We start from the raw sequence: 16368 nt of genomic DNA, 5'->3' as shown, positions 1-16368 counted from the left end.
AAAAGTGTAAAGTCCTGCTGAAATGTGCTTGATTTCACTTTGGATTCAGACAGTGATTTGCTGATTTGAGACGTGCTCCACTGGAGACTCCAGCGCAGTGATGATTAATGCTGAAATCTGGTTGATTTCACTTTGGATTCAGACAGTGATTTGCTGATTGTAGACTCCCTCCACCGGAGACTCCAGTGCAGTGGTGATTAATCCGTGTAAAATCCTGCTGAAATGTGGTTGATTTCACTAGGGATTCAGACAGTGATGATTAAACGGGACACCTGGTTTTTCTTTGACTTCAATATCAGGGGAGAGCGCGAACGCAGTCCCCCACTACCACAAATTATGCAGTCGAGATTCCCACATTTGGGGAATTCGCAGTGGTCAGCACAGTCGCAGTGCAATGACTGAGCCTCGCCCTGGGTGAACCACCTTCTTGATCATGGTATCTCCCCTGCCAGGTAAGTATGAGTTGGTGGTGACAGAGGCAGGGACGGTATTCCCAGTCACAGCATTTGTGGTGACGGTTCGCAGATGGCACCGTCCTCACAGATCGGTGAAGTTAAAATCAGTGATTTGAGACTTGCAAAACAAAGGCACTATTGATGAGTAAGCATAAGTCACTTGCCAAAAGCCTCAGTCTTAAAAACTATGTGGAGGTGAGACTTGTTTTACTCAAAGCAGAAATCATTTCCAACACCACACCACTGATTCAGGTTACCATTTCTTTTATTTTCCACAATTTAAAGGGTGCACCGTTCCCGGAGGTGCTGCAATACCGGGTCGATGCTTGGAGTGAACGGAGCAAGCCCCTTTTTCATCTCCCAGAGCTAAAAATCGGCTTAATATGTAGTCCTCGTATAGAGGACATATCAGATATTAAACTGATAAGAACAGATACTACACTTGATCTTAGCCAAAAGGCCGAGAAGCGATAACACCAAACTGTTTGTTTGCAGACCCAACGTACCAGCACATATCTCAATTGTCGCGGTGCGGTTCTTTCAACTGGGCGTAGCAGTCGCTTGCTACTTAACAACCCACTCCCCACGCTGCCCCCGTCCTCAAAAAAGCTAAAATCATTGATTTGTTTACAAGCAAAAGTGTAAACTCCTGCTGAAATCTGGTTGATTTCACTGTTGTTTCAGACACTAGAGACTCCAGTGATGATTAATCACTGTAAAGTCCTGCTGAAAATCTTGTTGATTTCACAATGGATTCAGACAGAGATTTGAGACTTGCTGCAAGGCTCCACTAGTGACTCCAGTGATGATTCCTGCTGAAAATCTTGTTGATTTCACAATGAATTCAGACAGTGATTTGCTGATTTGAGACGTGCTCCACCGGAGACTCCAGTAAAGTGACCATTAATCCCTGTAAAATCCTGCTGAAATCTGGTTGATTTCACTTTGGATTCAGACAGTGATTTGAGACTTGCTGCACTAGTGACTCCAGTGATAAGTAAACACAACTTTGTTTGTGCTCCATTGTCAGGAGCCTCTGTCCAACTACTTTTCTTTTCACACAAGTACATGAGGCTCAGCCAATTGGCAGAGCCTGCCAAAAATATGGTCAACTCATTGTTGTTCCTCTCCACGGAAGTCTTTAGTAAAAGGCGAAAGACTTATGCGTATTGAAGAGAAACCAAAGTCAGTTGCGGAATCAGGTGGCAGGCAGCCTTATATCCCAGTCGCAACAGTGATCCCTCTTGTGGTTGGGACTGGTTGAGCTGCGGTTGTCCAATGCCAAACCCATTCCCCAGCACCAGCCATCAAAAACTCATTGATTTGTTTACAAGCAAAAGTGTAAAGTCCTGCTGAAATGTGCTTGATTTCACTTTGGATTCAGACAGTGATTTGCTGATTTGAGACGTGCTCCACTGGAGACTCCAGCGCAGTGATGATTAATGCTGAAATCTGGTTGATTTCACTTTGGATTCAGACAGTGATTTGCTGATTGTAGACTCCCTCCACCGGAGACTCCAGTGCAGTGGTGATTAATCCGTGTAAAATCCTGCTGAAATGTGGTTGATTTCACTAGGGATTCAGACAGTGATGATTAAACGGGACACCTGGTTTTTCTTTGACTTCAATATCAGGGGAGAGCGCGAACGCAGTCCCCCACTACCACAAATTATGCAGTCGAGATTCCCACATTTGGGGAATTCGCAGTGGTCAGCACAGTCGCAGTGCAATGACTGAGCCTCGCCCTGGGTGAACCACCTTCTTGATCATGGTATCTCCCCTGCCAGGTAAGTATGAGTTGGTGGTGACAGAGGCAGGGACGGTATTCCCAGTCACAGCATTTGTGGTGACGGTTCGCAGATGGCACCGTCCTCACAGATCGGTGAAGTTAAAATCAGTGATTTGAGACTTGCAAAACAAAGGCACTATTGATGAGTAAGCATAAGTCACTTGCCAAAAGCCTCAGTCTTAAAAACTATGTGGAGGTGAGACTTGTTTTACTCAAAGCAGAAATCATTTCCAACACCACACCACTGATTCAGGTTACCATTTCTTTTATTTTCCACAATTTAAAGGGTGCACCGTTCCCGGAGGTGCTGCAATACCGGGTCGATGCTTGGAGTGAACGGAGCAAGCCCCTTTTTCATCTCCCAGAGCTAAAAATCGGCTTAATATGTAGTCCTCGTATAGAGGACATATCAGATATTAAACTGATAAGAACAGATACTACACTTGATCTTAGCCAAAAGGCCGAGAAGCGATAACACCAAACTGTTTGTTTGCAGACCCAACGTACCAGCACATATCTCAATTGTCGCGGTGCGGTTCTTTCAACTGGGCGTAGCAGTCGCTTGCTACTTAACAACCCACTCCCCACGCTGCCCCCGTCCTCAAAAAAGCTAAAATCATTGATTTGTTTACAAGCAAAAGTGTAAACTCCTGCTGAAATCTGGTTGATTTCACTGTTGTTTCAGACACTAGAGACTCCAGTGATGATTAATCACTGTAAAGTCCTGCTGAAAATCTTGTTGATTTCACAATGGATTCAGACAGAGATTTGAGACTTGCTGCAAGGCTCCACTAGTGACTCCAGTGATGATTCCTGCTGAAAATCTTGTTGATTTCACAATGAATTCAGACAGTGATTTGCTGATTTGAGACGTGCTCCACCGGAGACTCCAGTAAAGTGACCATTAATCCCTGTAAAATCCTGCTGAAATCTGGTTGATTTCACTTTGGATTCAGACAGTGATTTGAGACTTGCTGCACTAGTGACTCCAGTGATAAGTAAACACAACTTTGTTTGTGCTCCATTGTCAGGAGCCTCTGTCCAACTACTTTTCTTTTCACACAAGTACATGAGGCTCAGTCAATTGGCAGAGCCTGCCAAAAATATGGTCAACTCATTGTTGTTCCTCTCCACGGAAGTCTTTAGTAAAAGGCGAAAGACTTATGCGTATTGAAGAGAAACCAAAGTCAGTTGCGGAATCAGGTGGCAGGCAGCCTTATATCCCAGTCGCAACAGTGATCCCTCTTGTGGTTGGGACTGGTTGAGCTGCGGTTGTCCAATGCCAAACCCATTCCCCAGCACCAGCCATCAAAAACTCATTGATTTGTTTACAAGCAAAAGTGTAAAGTCCTGCTGAAATGTGCTTGATTTCACTTTGGATTCAGACAGTGATTTGCTGATTTGAGACGTGCTCCACTGGAGACTCCAGCGCAGTGATGATTAATGCTGAAATCTGGTTGATTTCACTTTGGATTCAGACAGTGATTTGCTGATTGTAGACTCCCTCCACCGGAGACTCCAGTGCAGTGGTGATTAATCCGTGTAAAATCCTGCTGAAATGTGGTTGATTTCACTAGGGATTCAGACAGTGATGATTAAACGGGACACCTGGTTTTTCTTTGACTTCAATATCAGGGGAGAGCGCGAACGCAGTCCCCCACTACCACAAATTATGCAGTCGAGATTCCCACATTTGGGGAATTCGCAGTGGTCAGCACAGTCGCAGTGCAATGACTGAGCCTCGCCCTGGGTGAACCACCTTCTTGATCATGGTATCTCCCCTGCCAGGTAAGTATGAGTTGGTGGTGACAGAGGCAGGGACGGTATTCCCAGTCACAGCATTTGTGGTGACGGTTCGCAGATGGCACCGTCCTCACAGATCGGTGAAGTTAAAATCAGTGATTTGAGACTTGCAAAACAAAGGCACTATTGATGAGTAAGCATAAGTCACTTGCCAAAAGCCTCAGTCTTAAAAACTATGTGGAGGTGAGACTTGTTTTACTCAAAGCAGAAATCATTTCCAACACCACACCACTGATTCAGGTTACCATTTCTTTTATTTTCCACAATTTAAAGGGTGCACCGTTCCCGGAGGTGCTGCAATACCGGGTCGATGCTTGGAGTGAACGGAGCAAGCCCCTTTTTCATCTCCCAGAGCTAAAAATCGGCTTAATATGTAGTCCTCGTATAGAGGACATATCAGATATTAAACTGATAAGAACAGATACTACACTTGATCTTAGCCAAAAGGCCGAGAAGCGATAACACCAAACTGTTTGTTTGCAGACCCAACGTACCAGCACATATCTCAATTGTCGCGGTGCGGTTCTTTCAACTGGGCGTAGCAGTCGCTTGCTACTTAACAACCCACTCCCCACGCTGCCCCCGTCCTCAAAAAAGCTAAAATCATTGATTTGTTTACAAGCAAAAGTGTAAACTCCTGCTGAAATCTGGTTGATTTCACTGTTGTTTCAGACACTAGAGACTCCAGTGATGATTAATCACTGTAAAGTCCTGCTGAAAATCTTGTTGATTTCACAATGGATTCAGACAGGGATTTGAGACTTGCTGCAAGGCTCCACTAGTGACTCCAGTGATGATTCCTGCTGAAAATCTTGTTGATTTCACAATGAATTCAGACAGTGATTTGCTGATTTGAGACGTGCTCCACCGGAGACTCCAGTAAAGTGACCATTAATCCCTGTAAAATCCTGCTGAAATCTGGTTGATTTCACTTTGGATTCAGACAGTGATTTGAGACTTGCTGCACTAGTGACTCCAGTGATAAGTAAACACAACTTTGTTTGTGCTCCATTGTCAGGAGCCTCTGTCCAACTACTTTTCTTTTCACACAAGTACATGAGGCTCAGCCAATTGGCAGAGCCTGCCAAAAATATGGTCAACTCATTGTTGTTCCTCTCCACGGAAGTCTTTAGTAAAAGGCGAAAGACTTATGCGTATTGAAGAGAAACCAAAGTCAGTTGCGGAATCAGGTGGCAGGCAGCCTTATATCCCAGTCGCAACAGTGATCCCTCTTGTGGTTGGGACTGGTTGAGCTGCGGTTGTCCAATGCCAAACCCATTCCCCAGCACCAGCCATCAACAACTCATTGATTTGTTTACATGCAAAAGTGTAAAGTCCTGCTGAAATGTGCTTGATTTCACTTTGGATTCAGACAGTGATTTGCTGATTTGAGACGTGCTCCACTGGAGACTCCAGCGCAGTGATGGTTAATGCTGAAATCTGGTTGATTTCACTTTGGATTCAGACAGTGATTTGCTGATTGTAGACTCCCTCCACTGGAGACTCCAGTGCAGTGGTGATTAATCCGTGTAAAATCCTGCTGAAATGTGGTTGATTTCACTAGGGATTCAGACAGTGATGAATAAACGGGACACCTGGTTTTTCTTTGACTTCAATATCAGGGGAGAGCGCGAACGCAGTCCCCCACTACCACAAATTATGCAGTCGAGATTCCCACATTTGGGGAATTCGCAGTGGTCAGCACAGTCGCAGTGCAATGACTGAGCCTCGCCCTGGGTGAACCACCTTCTTGATCATGGTATCTCCCCTGCCAGGTAAGTATGAGTTGGTGGTGACAGAGGCAGGGACGGTATTCCCAGTCACAGCATTTGTGGTGACGGTTCGCAGATGGCACCGTCCTCACAGACCGGTGAAGTTAAAATCAGTGATTTGAGACTTGCAAAACAAAGGCACTATTGATGAGTAAGCATGAGTCACTTGACAAAAGCCTCAGTCTTAAAAACTATGTGGAGGTGAGACTTGTTTTACTCAAAGCAGAAATCATTTCCAACACCACACCACTGATTCAGGTTACCATTTCTTTTATTTTCCACAATTTAAAGGGTGCACCGTTCCCGGAGGGGGTGCAATACCGGGTCGATGCTTGGAGTGAACGGAGCAAGCCCCTTTTTCATCTCCCAGAGCTAAAAATCGGCTTAATATGTAGTCCTCGTATAGAGGACATATCAGATATTAAACTGATAAGAACAGATACTACACTTGATCTTAGCCAAAAGGCCGAGAAGCGATAACACCAAACTGTTTGTTTGCAGACCCAACGTACCAGCACATATCTCAATTGTCGCGGTGCGGTTCTTTCAACTGGGCGTAGCAGTCGCTTGCTACTTAACAACCCACTCCCCACGCTGCCCCCGTCCTCAAAAAAGCTAAAATCATTGATTTGTTTACAAGCAAAAGTGTAAACTCCTGCTGAAATCTGGTTGATTTCACTGTTGTTTCAGACACTAGAGACTCCAGTGATGATTAATCACTGTAAAGTCCTGCTGAAAATCTTGTTGATTTCACAATGGATTCAGACAGAGATTTGAGACTTGCTGCAAGGCTCCACTAGTGACTCCAGTGATGATTCCTGCTGAAAATCTTGTTGATTTCACAATGAATTCAGACAGTGATTTGCTGATTTGAGACGTGCTCCACCGGAGACTCCAGTAAAGTGACCATTAATCCCTGTAAAATCCTGCTGAAATCTGGTTGATTTCACTTTGGATTCAGACAGTGATTTGAGACTTGCTGCACTAGTGACTCCAGTGATAAGTAAACACAACTTTGTTTGTGCTCCATTGTCAGGAGCCTCTGTCCAACTACTTTTCTTTTCACACAAGTACATGAGGCTCAGCCAATTGGCAGAGCCTGCCAAAAATATGGTCAACTCATTGTTGTTCCTCTCCACGGAAGTCTTTAGTAAAAGGCGAAAGACTTATGCGTATTGAAGAGAAACCAAAGTCAGTTGCGGAATCAGGTGGCAGGCAGCCTTATATCCCAGTCGCAACAGTGATCCCTCTTGTGGTTGGGACTGGTTGAGCTGCGGTTGTCCAATGCCAAACCCATTCCCCAGCACCAGCCATCAACAACTCATTGATTTGTTTACATGCAAAAGTGTAAAGTCCTGCTGAAATGTGCTTGATTTCACTTTGGATTCAGACAGTGATTTGCTGATTTGAGACGTGCTCCACTGGAGACTCCAGCGCAGTGATGGTTAATGCTGAAATCTGGTTGATTTCACTTTGGATTCAGACAGTGATTTGCTGATTGTAGACTCCCTCCACTGGAGACTCCAGTGCAGTGGTGATTAATCCGTGTAAAATCCTGCTGAAATGTGGTTGATTTCACTAGGGATTCAGACAGTGATGAATAAACGGGACACCTGGTTTTTCTTTGACTTCAATATCAGGGGAGAGCGCGAACGCAGTCCCCCACTACCACAAATTATGCAGTCGAGATTCCCACATTTGGGGAATTCGCAGTGGTCAGCACAGTCGCAGTGCAATGACTGAGCCTCGCCCTGGGTGAACCACCTTCTTGATCATGGTATCTCCCCTGCCAGGTAAGTATGAGTTGGTGGTGACAGAGGCAGGGACGGTATTCCCAGTCACAGCATTTGTGGTGACGGTTCGCAGATGGCACCGTCCTCACAGACCGGTGAAGTTAAAATCAGTGATTTGAGACTTGCAAAACAAAGGCACTATTGATGAGTAAGCATGAGTCACTTGACAAAAGCCTCAGTCTTAAAAACTATGTGGAGGTGAGACTTGTTTTACTCAAAGCAGAAATCATTTCCAACACCACACCACTGATTCAGGTTACCATTTCTTTTATTTTCCACAATTTAAAGGGTGCACCGTTCCCGGAGGGGGTGCAATACCGGGTCGATGCTTGGAGTGAACGGAGCAAGCCCCTTTTTCATCTCCCAGAGCTAAAAATCGGCTTAATATGTAGTCCTCGTATAGAGGACATATCAGATATTAAACTGATAAGAACAGATACTACACTTGATCTTAGCCAAAAGGCCGAGAAGCGATAACACCAAACTGTTTGTTTGCAGACCCAACGTACCAGCACATATCTCAATTGTCGCGGTGCGGTTCTTTCAACTGGGCGTAGCAGTCGCTTGCTACTTAACAACCCACTCCCCACGCTGCCCCCGTCCTCAAAAAAGCTAAAATCATTGATTTGTTTACAAGCAAAAGTGTAAACTCCTGCTGAAATCTGGTTGATTTCACTGTTGTTTCAGACACTAGAGACTCCAGTGATGATTAATCACTGTAAAGTCCTGCTGAAAATCTTGTTGATTTCACAATGGATTCAGACAGAGATTTGAGACTTGCTGCAAGGCTCCACTAGTGACTCCAGTGATGATTCCTGCTGAAAATCTTGTTGATTTCACAATGAATTCAGACAGTGATTTGCTGATTTGAGACGTGCTCCACCGGAGACTCCAGTAAAGTGACCATTAATCCCTGTAAAATCCTGCTGAAATCTGGTTGATTTCACTTTGGATTCAGACAGTGATTTGAGACTTGCTGCACTAGTGACTCCAGTGATAAGTAAACACAACTTTGTTTGTGCTCCATTGTCAGGAGCCTCTGTCCAACTACTTTTCTTTTCACACAAGTACATGAGGCTCAGCCAATTGGCAGAGCCTGCCAAAAATATGGTCAACTCATTGTTGTTCCTCTCCACGGAAGTCTTTAGTAAAAGGCGAAAGACTTATGCGTATTGAAGAGAAACCAAAGTCAGTTGCGGAATCAGGTGACAGGCAGCCTTATATCCCAGTCGCAACAGTGATCCCTCTTGTGGTTGGGACTGGTTGAGCTGCGGTTGTCCAATGCCAAACCCATTCCCCAGCACCAGCCATCAAAAACTCATTGATTTGTTTACAAGCAAAAGTGTAAAGTCCTGCTGAAATGTGCTTGATTTCACTTTGGATTCAGACAGTGATTTGCTGATTTGAGACGTGCTCCACTGGAGACTCCAGCGCAGTGATGATTAATGCTGAAATCTGGTTGATTTCACTTTGGATTCAGACAGTGATTTGCTGATTGTAGACTCCCTCCACCGGAGACTCCAGTGCAGTGGTGATTAATCCGTGTAAAATCCTGCTGAAATGTGGTTGATTTCACTAGGGATTCAGACAGTGATGATTAAACGGGACACCTGGTTTTTCTTTGACTTCAATATCAGGGGAGAGCGCGAACGCAGTCCCCCACTACCACAAATTATGCAGTCGAGATTCCCACATTTGGGGAATTCGCAGTGGTCAGCACAGTCGCAGTGCAATGACTGAGCCTCGCCCTGGGTGAACCACCTTCTTGATCATGGTATCTCCCCTGCCAGGTAAGTATGAGTTGGTGGTGACAGAGGCAGGGACGGTATTCCCAGTCACAGCATTTGTGGTGACGGTTCGCAGATGGCACCGTCCTCACAGATCGGTGAAGTTAAAATCAGTGATTTGAGACTTGCAAAACAAAGGCACTATTGATGAGTAAGCATAAGTCACTTGCCAAAAGCCTCAGTCTTAAAAACTATGTGGAGGTGAGACTTGTTTTACTCAAAGCAGAAATCATTTCCAACACCACACCACTGATTCAGGTTACCATTTCTTTTATTTTCCACAATTTAAAGGGTGCACCGTTCCCGGAGGTGCTGCAATACCGGGTCGATGCTTGGAGTGAACGGAGCAAGCCCCTTTTTCATCTCCCAGAGCTAAAAATCGGCTTAATATGTAGTCCTCGTATAGAGGACATATCAGATATTAAACTGATAAGAACAGATACTACACTTGATCTTAGCCAAAAGGCCGAGAAGCGATAACACCAAACTGTTTGTTTGCAGACCCAACGTACCAGCACATATCTCAATTGTCGCGGTGCGGTTCTTTCAACTGGGCGTAGCAGTCGCTTGCTACTTAACAACCCACTCCCCACGCTGCCCCCGTCCTCAAAAAAGCTAAAATCATTGATTTGTTTACAAGCAAAAGTGTAAACTCCTGCTGAAATCTGGTTGATTTCACTGTTGTTTCAGACACTAGAGACTCCAGTGATGATTAATCACTGTAAAGTCCTGCTGAAAATCTTGTTGATTTCACAATGGATTCAGACAGAGATTTGAGACTTGCTGCAAGGCTCCACTAGTGACTCCAGTGATGATTCCTGCTGAAAATCTTGTTGATTTCACAATGAATTCAGACAGTGATTTGCTGATTTGAGACGTGCTCCACCGGAGACTCCAGTAAAGTGACCATTAATCCCTGTAAAATCCTGCTGAAATCTGGTTGATTTCACTTTGGATTCAGACAGTGATTTGAGACTTGCTGCACTAGTGACTCCAGTGATAAGTAAACACAACTTTGTTTGTGCTCCATTGTCAGGAGCCTCTGTCCAACTACTTTTCTTTTCACACAAGTACATGAGGCTCAGCCAATTGGCAGAGCCTGCCAAAAATATGGTCAACTCATTGTTGTTCCTCTCCACGGAAGTCTTTAGTAAAAGGCGAAAGACTTATGCGTATTGAAGAGAAACCAAAGTCAGTTGCGGAATCAGGTGACAGGCAGCCTTATATCCCAGTCGCAACAGTGATCCCTCTTGTGGTTGGGACTGGTTGAGCTGCGGTTGTCCAATGCCAAACCCATTCCCCAGCACCAGCCATCAAAAACTCATTGATTTGTTTACAAGCAAAAGTGTAAAGTCCTGCTGAAATGTGCTTGATTTCACTTTGGATTCAGACAGTGATTTGCTGATTTGAGACGTGCTCCACTGGAGACTCCAGCGCAGTGATGATTAATGCTGAAATCTGGTTGATTTCACTTTGGATTCAGACAGTGATTTGCTGATTGTAGACTCCCTCCACCGGAGACTCCAGTGCAGTGGTGATTAATCCGTGTAAAATCCTGCTGAAATGTGGTTGATTTCACTAGGGATTCAGACAGTGATGATTAAACGGGACACCTGGTTTTTCTTTGACTTCAATATCAGGGGAGAGCGCGAACGCAGTCCCCCACTACCACAAATTATGCAGTCGAGATTCCCACATTTGGGGAATTCGCAGTGGTCAGCACAGTCGCAGTGCAATGACTGAGCCTCGCCCTGGGTGAACCACCTTCTTGATCATGGTATCTCCCCTGCCAGGTAAGTATGAGTTGGTGGTGACAGAGGCAGGGACGGTATTCCCAGTCACAGCATTTGTGGTGACGGTTCGCAGATGGCACCGTCCTCACAGATCGGTGAAGTTAAAATCAGTGATTTGAGACTTGCAAAACAAAGGCACTATTGATGAGTAAGCATAAGTCACTTGCCAAAAGCCTCAGTCTTAAAAACTATGTGGAGGTGAGACTTGTTTTACTCAAAGCAGAAATCATTTCCAACACCACACCACTGATTCAGGTTACCATTTCTTTTATTTTCCACAATTTAAAGGGTGCACCGTTCCCGGAGGTGCTGCAATACCGGGTCGATGCTTGGAGTGAACGGAGCAAGCCCCTTTTTCATCTCCCAGAGCTAAAAATCGGCTTAATATGTAGTCCTCGTATAGAGGACATATCAGATATTAAACTGATAAGAACAGATACTACACTTGATCTTAGCCAAAAGGCCGAGAAGCGATAACACCAAACTGTTTGTTTGCAGACCCAACGTACCAGCACATATCTCAATTGTCGCGGTGCGGTTCTTTCAACTGGGCGTAGCAGTCGCTTGCTACTTAACAACCCACTCCCCACGCTGCCCCCGTCCTCAAAAAAGCTAAAATCATTGATTTGTTTACAAGCAAAAGTGTAAACTCCTGCTGAAATCTGGTTGATTTCACTGTTGTTTCAGACACTAGAGACTCCAGTGATGATTAATCACTGTAAAGTCCTGCTGAAAATCTTGTTGATTTCACAATGGATTCAGACAGAGATTTGAGACTTGCTGCAAGGCTCCACTAGTGACTCCAGTGATGATTCCTGCTGAAAATCTTGTTGATTTCACAATGAATTCAGACAGTGATTTGCTGATTTGAGACGTGCTCCACCGGAGACTCCAGTAAAGTGACCATTAATCCCTGTAAAATCCTGCTGAAATCTGGTTGATTTCACTTTGGATTCAGACAGTGATTTGAGACTTGCTGCACTAGTGACTCCAGTGATAAGTAAACACAACTTTGTTTGTGCTCCATTGTCAGGAGCCTCTGTCCAACTACTTTTCTTTTCACACAAGTACATGAGGCTCAGCCAATTGGCAGAGCCTGCCAAAAATATGGTCAACTCATTGTTGTTCCTCTCCACGGAAGTCTTTAGTAAAAGGCGAAAGACTTATGCGTATTGAAGAGAAACCAAAGTCAGTTGCGGAATCAGGTGACAGGCAGCCTTATATCCCAGTCGCAACAGTGATCCCTCTTGTGGTTGGGACTGGTTGAGCTGCGGTTGTCCAATGCCAAACCCATTCCCCAGCACCAGCCATCAAAAACTCATTGATTTGTTTACAAGCAAAAGTGTAAAGTCCTGCTGAAATGTGCTTGATTTCACTTTGGATTCAGACAGTGATTTGCTGATTTGAGACGTGCTCCACTGGAGACTCCAGCGCAGTGATGATTAATGCTGAAATCTGGTTGATTTCACTTTGGATTCAGACAGTGATTTGCTGATTGTAGACTCCCTCCACCGGAGACTCCAGTGCAGTGGTGATTAATCCGTGTAAAATCCTGCTGAAATGTGGTTGATTTCACTAGGGATTCAGACAGTGATGATTAAACGGGACACCTGGTTTTTCTTTGACTTCAATATCAGGGGAGAGCGCGAACGCAGTCCCCCACTACCACAAATTATGCAGTCGAGATTCCCACATTTGGGGAATTCGCAGTGGTCAGCACAGTCGCAGTGCAATGACTGAGCCTCGCCCTGGGTGAACCACCTTCTTGATCATGGTATCTCCCCTGCCAGGTAAGTATGAGTTGGTGGTGACAGAGGCAGGGACGGTATTCCCAGTCACAGCATTTGTGGTGACGGTTCGCAGATGGCACCGTCCTCACAGATCGGTGAAGTTAAAATCAGTGATTTGAGACTTGCAAAACAAAGGCACTATTGATGAGTAAGCATAAGTCACTTGCCAAAAGCCTCAGTCTTAAAAACTATGTGGAGGTGAGACTTGTTTTACTCAAAGCAGAAATCATTTCCAACACCACACCACTGATTCAGGTTACCATTTCTTTTATTTTCCACAATTTAAAGGGTGCACCGTTCCCGGAGGTGCTGCAATACCGGGTCGATGCTTGGAGTGAACGGAGCAAGCCCCTTTTTCATCTCCCAGAGCTAAAAATCGGCTTAATATGTAGTCCTCGTATAGAGGACATATCAGATATTAAACTGATAAGAACAGATACTACACTTGATCTTAGCCAAAAGGCCGAGAAGCGATAACACCAAACTGTTTGTTTGCAGACCCAACGTACCAGCACATATCTCAATTGTCGCGGTGCGGTTCTTTCAACTGGGCGTAGCAGTCGCTTGCTACTTAACAACCCACTCCCCACGCTGCCCCCGTCCTCAAAAAAGCTAAAATCATTGATTTGTTTACAAGCAAAAGTGTAAACTCCTGCTGAAATCTGGTTGATTTCACTGTTGTTTCAGACACTAGAGACTCCAGTGATGATTAATCACTGTAAAGTCCTGCTGAAAATCTTGTTGATTTCACAATGGATTCAGACAGGGATTTGAGACTTGCTGCAAGGCTCCACTAGTGACTCCAGTGATGATTCCTGCTGAAAATCTTGTTGATTTCACAATGAATTCAGACAGTGATTTGCTGATTTGAGACGTGCTCCACCGGAGACTCCAGTAAAGTGACCATTAATCCCTGTAAAATCCTGCTGAAATCTGGTTGATTTCACTTTGGATTCAGACAGTGATTTGAGACTTGCTGCACTAGTGACTCCAGTGATAAGTAAACACAACTTTGTTTGTGCTCCATTGTCAGGAGCCTCTGTCCAACTACTTTTCTTTTCACACAAGTACATGAGGCTCAGCCAATTGGCAGAGCCTGCCAAAAATATGGTCAACTCATTGTTGTTCCTCTCCACGGAAGTCTTTAGTAAAAGGCGAAAGACTTATGCGTATTGAAGAGAAACCAAAGTCAGTTGCGGAATCAGGTGACAGGCAGCCTTATATCCCAGTCGCAACAGTGATCCCTCTTGTGGTTGGGACTGGTTGAGCTGCGGTTGTCCAATGCCAAACCCATTCCCCAGCACCAGCCATCAAAAACTCATTGATTTGTTTACAAGCAAAAGTGTAAAGTCCTGCTGAAATGTGCTTGATTTTACTTTGGATTCAGACAGTGATTTGCTGATTTGAGACGTGCTCCACTGGAGACTCCAGCGCAGTGATGATTAATGCTGAAATCTGGTTGATTTCACTTTGGATTCAGACAGTGATTTGCTGATTGTAGACTCCCTCCACCGGAGACTCCAGTGCAGTGGTGATTAATCCGTGTAAAATCCTGCTGAAATGTGGTTGATTTCACTAGGGATTCAGACAGTGATGATTAAACGGGACACCTGGTTTTTCTTTGACTTCAATATCAGGGGAGAGCGCGAACGCAGTCCCCCACTACCACAAATTATGCAGTCGAGATTCCCACATTTGGGGAATTCGCAGTGGTCAGCACAGTCGCAGTGCAATGACTGAGCCTCGCCCTGGGTGAACCACCTTCTTGATCATGGTATCTCCCCTGCCAGGTAAGTATGAGTTGGTGGTGACAGAGGCAGGGACGGTATTCCCAGTCACAGCATTTGTGGTGACGGTTCGCAGATGGCACCGTCCTCACAGATCGGTGAAGTTAAAATCAGTGATTTGAGACTTGCAAAACAAAGGCACTATTGATGAGTAAGCATAAGTCACTTGCCAAAAGCCTCAGTCTTAAAAACTATGTGGAGGTGAGACTTGTTTTACTCAAAGCAGAAATCATTTCCAACACCACACCACTGATTCAGGTTACCATTTCTTTTATTTTCCACAATTTAAAGGGTGCACCGTTCCCGGAGGTGCTGCAATACCGGGTCGATGCTTGGAGTGAACGGAGCAAGCCCCTTTTTCATCTCCCAGAGCTAAAAATCGGCTTAATATGTAGTCCTCGTATAGAGGACATATCAGATATTAAACTGATAAGAACAGATACTACACTTGATCTTAGCCAAAAGGCCGAGAAGCGATAACACCAAACTGTTTGTTTGCAGACCCAACGTACCAGCACATATCTCAATTGTCGCGGTGCGGTTCTTTCAACTGGGCGTAGCAGTCGCTTGCTACTTAACAACCCACTCCCCACGCTGCCCCCGTCCTCAAAAAAGCTAAAATCATTGATTTGTTTACAAGCAAAAGTGTAAACTCCTGCTGAAATCTGGTTGATTTCACTGTTGTTTCAGACACTAGAGACTCCAGTGATGATTAATCACTGTAAAGTCCTGCTGAAAATCTTGTTGATTTCACAATGGATTCAGACAGAGATTTGAGACTTGCTGCAAGGCTCCACTAGTGACTCCAGTGATGATTCCTGCTGAAAATCTTGTTGATTTCACAATGAATTCAGACAGTGATTTGCTGATTTGAGACGTGCTCCACCGGAGACTCCAGTAAAGTGACCATTAATCCCTGTAAAATCCTGCTGAAATCTGGTTGATTTCACTTTGGATTCAGACAGTGATTTGAGACTTGCTGCACTAGTGACTCCAGTGATAAGTAAACACAACTTTGTTTGTGCTCCATTGTCAGGAGCCTCTGTCCAACTACTTTTCTTTTCACACAAGTACATGAGGCTCAGCCAATTGGCAGAGCCTGCCAAAAATATGGTCAACTCATTGTTGTTCCTCTCCACGGAAGTCTTTAGTAAAAGGCGAAAGACTTATGCGTATTGAAGAGAAACCAAAGTCAGTTGCGGAATCAGGTGACAGGCAGCCTTATATCCCAGTCGCAACAGTGATCCCTCTTGTGGTTGGGACTGGTTGAGCTGCGGTTGTCCAATGCCAAACCCATTCCCCAGCACCAGCCATCAAAAACTCATTGATTTGTTTACAAGCAAAAGTGTAAAGTCCTGCTGAAATGTGCTTGATTTCACTTTGGATTCAGACAGTGATTTGCTGATTTGAGACGTGCTCCACTGGAGACTCCAGCGCAGTGATGATTAATGCTGAAATCTGGTTGATTTCACTTTGGATTCAGACAGTGATTTGCTGATTGTAGACTCCCTCCACCGGAGACTCCAGTGCAGTGGTGATTAATCCGTGTAAAATCCTGCTGAAATGTGGTTGATTTCACTAGGGATTCAGACAGTGATG

At 44.8% G+C, this 16368-nt stretch overlaps 27 non-coding genes across 27 annotated transcripts; all 27 read right to left on the bottom strand.

The window, feature by feature from the left end:
- Positions 1 to 296: 296 nt before the first annotated feature.
- Positions 297 to 460, bottom strand: LOC144393797 (U1 spliceosomal RNA). The gene has a single exon (XR_013456637.1). It is a non-coding gene; the product is annotated as a U1 spliceosomal RNA (small nuclear RNA).
- Positions 461 to 736: 276 nt separating this feature from the next.
- Positions 737 to 927, bottom strand: LOC144393586 (U2 spliceosomal RNA). Its single transcript, XR_013456427.1, has one exon. It is a non-coding gene; the product is annotated as a U2 spliceosomal RNA (small nuclear RNA).
- A 602-nt stretch (positions 928 to 1529) lies between these two features.
- Positions 1530 to 1644, bottom strand: LOC144393793 (U5 spliceosomal RNA). The gene has a single exon (XR_013456633.1). It is a non-coding gene; the product is annotated as a U5 spliceosomal RNA (small nuclear RNA).
- A 442-nt stretch (positions 1645 to 2086) lies between these two features.
- Positions 2087 to 2250, bottom strand: LOC144393785 (U1 spliceosomal RNA). The gene has a single exon (XR_013456625.1). It is a non-coding gene; the product is annotated as a U1 spliceosomal RNA (small nuclear RNA).
- A 276-nt stretch (positions 2251 to 2526) lies between these two features.
- LOC144393585 (U2 spliceosomal RNA) lies at positions 2527 to 2717 on the bottom strand. The gene has a single exon (XR_013456426.1). It is a non-coding gene; the product is annotated as a U2 spliceosomal RNA (small nuclear RNA).
- Positions 2718 to 3316: 599 nt separating this feature from the next.
- LOC144393918 (U5 spliceosomal RNA) lies at positions 3317 to 3434 on the bottom strand. The gene has a single exon (XR_013456758.1). It is a non-coding gene; the product is annotated as a U5 spliceosomal RNA (small nuclear RNA).
- A 442-nt stretch (positions 3435 to 3876) lies between these two features.
- Positions 3877 to 4040, bottom strand: LOC144393772 (U1 spliceosomal RNA). Its single transcript, XR_013456612.1, has one exon. It is a non-coding gene; the product is annotated as a U1 spliceosomal RNA (small nuclear RNA).
- Positions 4041 to 4316: 276 nt separating this feature from the next.
- On the bottom strand, positions 4317 to 4507 carry LOC144393584 (U2 spliceosomal RNA). The gene has a single exon (XR_013456425.1). It is a non-coding gene; the product is annotated as a U2 spliceosomal RNA (small nuclear RNA).
- A 602-nt stretch (positions 4508 to 5109) lies between these two features.
- Positions 5110 to 5224, bottom strand: LOC144393792 (U5 spliceosomal RNA). Its single transcript, XR_013456631.1, has one exon. It is a non-coding gene; the product is annotated as a U5 spliceosomal RNA (small nuclear RNA).
- Positions 5225 to 5666: 442 nt separating this feature from the next.
- LOC144393760 (U1 spliceosomal RNA) lies at positions 5667 to 5830 on the bottom strand. The gene has a single exon (XR_013456600.1). It is a non-coding gene; the product is annotated as a U1 spliceosomal RNA (small nuclear RNA).
- Positions 5831 to 6106: 276 nt separating this feature from the next.
- Positions 6107 to 6297, bottom strand: LOC144393658 (U2 spliceosomal RNA). The gene has a single exon (XR_013456498.1). It is a non-coding gene; the product is annotated as a U2 spliceosomal RNA (small nuclear RNA).
- A 602-nt stretch (positions 6298 to 6899) lies between these two features.
- On the bottom strand, positions 6900 to 7014 carry LOC144393791 (U5 spliceosomal RNA). Its single transcript, XR_013456630.1, has one exon. It is a non-coding gene; the product is annotated as a U5 spliceosomal RNA (small nuclear RNA).
- Positions 7015 to 7456: 442 nt separating this feature from the next.
- On the bottom strand, positions 7457 to 7620 carry LOC144393748 (U1 spliceosomal RNA). The gene has a single exon (XR_013456588.1). It is a non-coding gene; the product is annotated as a U1 spliceosomal RNA (small nuclear RNA).
- Positions 7621 to 7896: 276 nt separating this feature from the next.
- LOC144393655 (U2 spliceosomal RNA) lies at positions 7897 to 8087 on the bottom strand. Its single transcript, XR_013456496.1, has one exon. It is a non-coding gene; the product is annotated as a U2 spliceosomal RNA (small nuclear RNA).
- Positions 8088 to 8689: 602 nt separating this feature from the next.
- On the bottom strand, positions 8690 to 8804 carry LOC144393790 (U5 spliceosomal RNA). Its single transcript, XR_013456629.1, has one exon. It is a non-coding gene; the product is annotated as a U5 spliceosomal RNA (small nuclear RNA).
- A 442-nt stretch (positions 8805 to 9246) lies between these two features.
- On the bottom strand, positions 9247 to 9410 carry LOC144393736 (U1 spliceosomal RNA). The gene has a single exon (XR_013456576.1). It is a non-coding gene; the product is annotated as a U1 spliceosomal RNA (small nuclear RNA).
- Positions 9411 to 9686: 276 nt separating this feature from the next.
- On the bottom strand, positions 9687 to 9877 carry LOC144393583 (U2 spliceosomal RNA). The gene has a single exon (XR_013456423.1). It is a non-coding gene; the product is annotated as a U2 spliceosomal RNA (small nuclear RNA).
- Positions 9878 to 10479: 602 nt separating this feature from the next.
- Positions 10480 to 10594, bottom strand: LOC144393789 (U5 spliceosomal RNA). The gene has a single exon (XR_013456628.1). It is a non-coding gene; the product is annotated as a U5 spliceosomal RNA (small nuclear RNA).
- A 442-nt stretch (positions 10595 to 11036) lies between these two features.
- On the bottom strand, positions 11037 to 11200 carry LOC144393724 (U1 spliceosomal RNA). The gene has a single exon (XR_013456564.1). It is a non-coding gene; the product is annotated as a U1 spliceosomal RNA (small nuclear RNA).
- A 276-nt stretch (positions 11201 to 11476) lies between these two features.
- LOC144393582 (U2 spliceosomal RNA) lies at positions 11477 to 11667 on the bottom strand. Its single transcript, XR_013456422.1, has one exon. It is a non-coding gene; the product is annotated as a U2 spliceosomal RNA (small nuclear RNA).
- Positions 11668 to 12269: 602 nt separating this feature from the next.
- On the bottom strand, positions 12270 to 12384 carry LOC144393787 (U5 spliceosomal RNA). Its single transcript, XR_013456627.1, has one exon. It is a non-coding gene; the product is annotated as a U5 spliceosomal RNA (small nuclear RNA).
- Positions 12385 to 12826: 442 nt separating this feature from the next.
- LOC144393712 (U1 spliceosomal RNA) lies at positions 12827 to 12990 on the bottom strand. The gene has a single exon (XR_013456552.1). It is a non-coding gene; the product is annotated as a U1 spliceosomal RNA (small nuclear RNA).
- Positions 12991 to 13266: 276 nt separating this feature from the next.
- LOC144393581 (U2 spliceosomal RNA) lies at positions 13267 to 13457 on the bottom strand. The gene has a single exon (XR_013456421.1). It is a non-coding gene; the product is annotated as a U2 spliceosomal RNA (small nuclear RNA).
- A 602-nt stretch (positions 13458 to 14059) lies between these two features.
- Positions 14060 to 14174, bottom strand: LOC144393786 (U5 spliceosomal RNA). The gene has a single exon (XR_013456626.1). It is a non-coding gene; the product is annotated as a U5 spliceosomal RNA (small nuclear RNA).
- Positions 14175 to 14616: 442 nt separating this feature from the next.
- LOC144393699 (U1 spliceosomal RNA) lies at positions 14617 to 14780 on the bottom strand. The gene has a single exon (XR_013456540.1). It is a non-coding gene; the product is annotated as a U1 spliceosomal RNA (small nuclear RNA).
- A 276-nt stretch (positions 14781 to 15056) lies between these two features.
- Positions 15057 to 15247, bottom strand: LOC144393580 (U2 spliceosomal RNA). The gene has a single exon (XR_013456420.1). It is a non-coding gene; the product is annotated as a U2 spliceosomal RNA (small nuclear RNA).
- A 602-nt stretch (positions 15248 to 15849) lies between these two features.
- Positions 15850 to 15964, bottom strand: LOC144393784 (U5 spliceosomal RNA). Its single transcript, XR_013456624.1, has one exon. It is a non-coding gene; the product is annotated as a U5 spliceosomal RNA (small nuclear RNA).
- Between the last annotated feature and the right edge of the window lie 404 nt (positions 15965 to 16368).

Source organism: Gasterosteus aculeatus, unplaced genomic scaffold (genome assembly GCF_964276395.1).
Source record: "Gasterosteus aculeatus unplaced genomic scaffold, fGasAcu3.hap1.1 HAP1_SCAFFOLD_29, whole genome shotgun sequence".
In the NCBI taxonomy this organism is placed as follows: Eukaryota; Metazoa; Chordata; class Actinopteri; order Perciformes; family Gasterosteidae; genus Gasterosteus; species Gasterosteus aculeatus.
The sequence above is the reverse complement of the archived record's forward strand: the minus strand, read 5'-3'. Positions and strand labels throughout refer to the sequence as shown.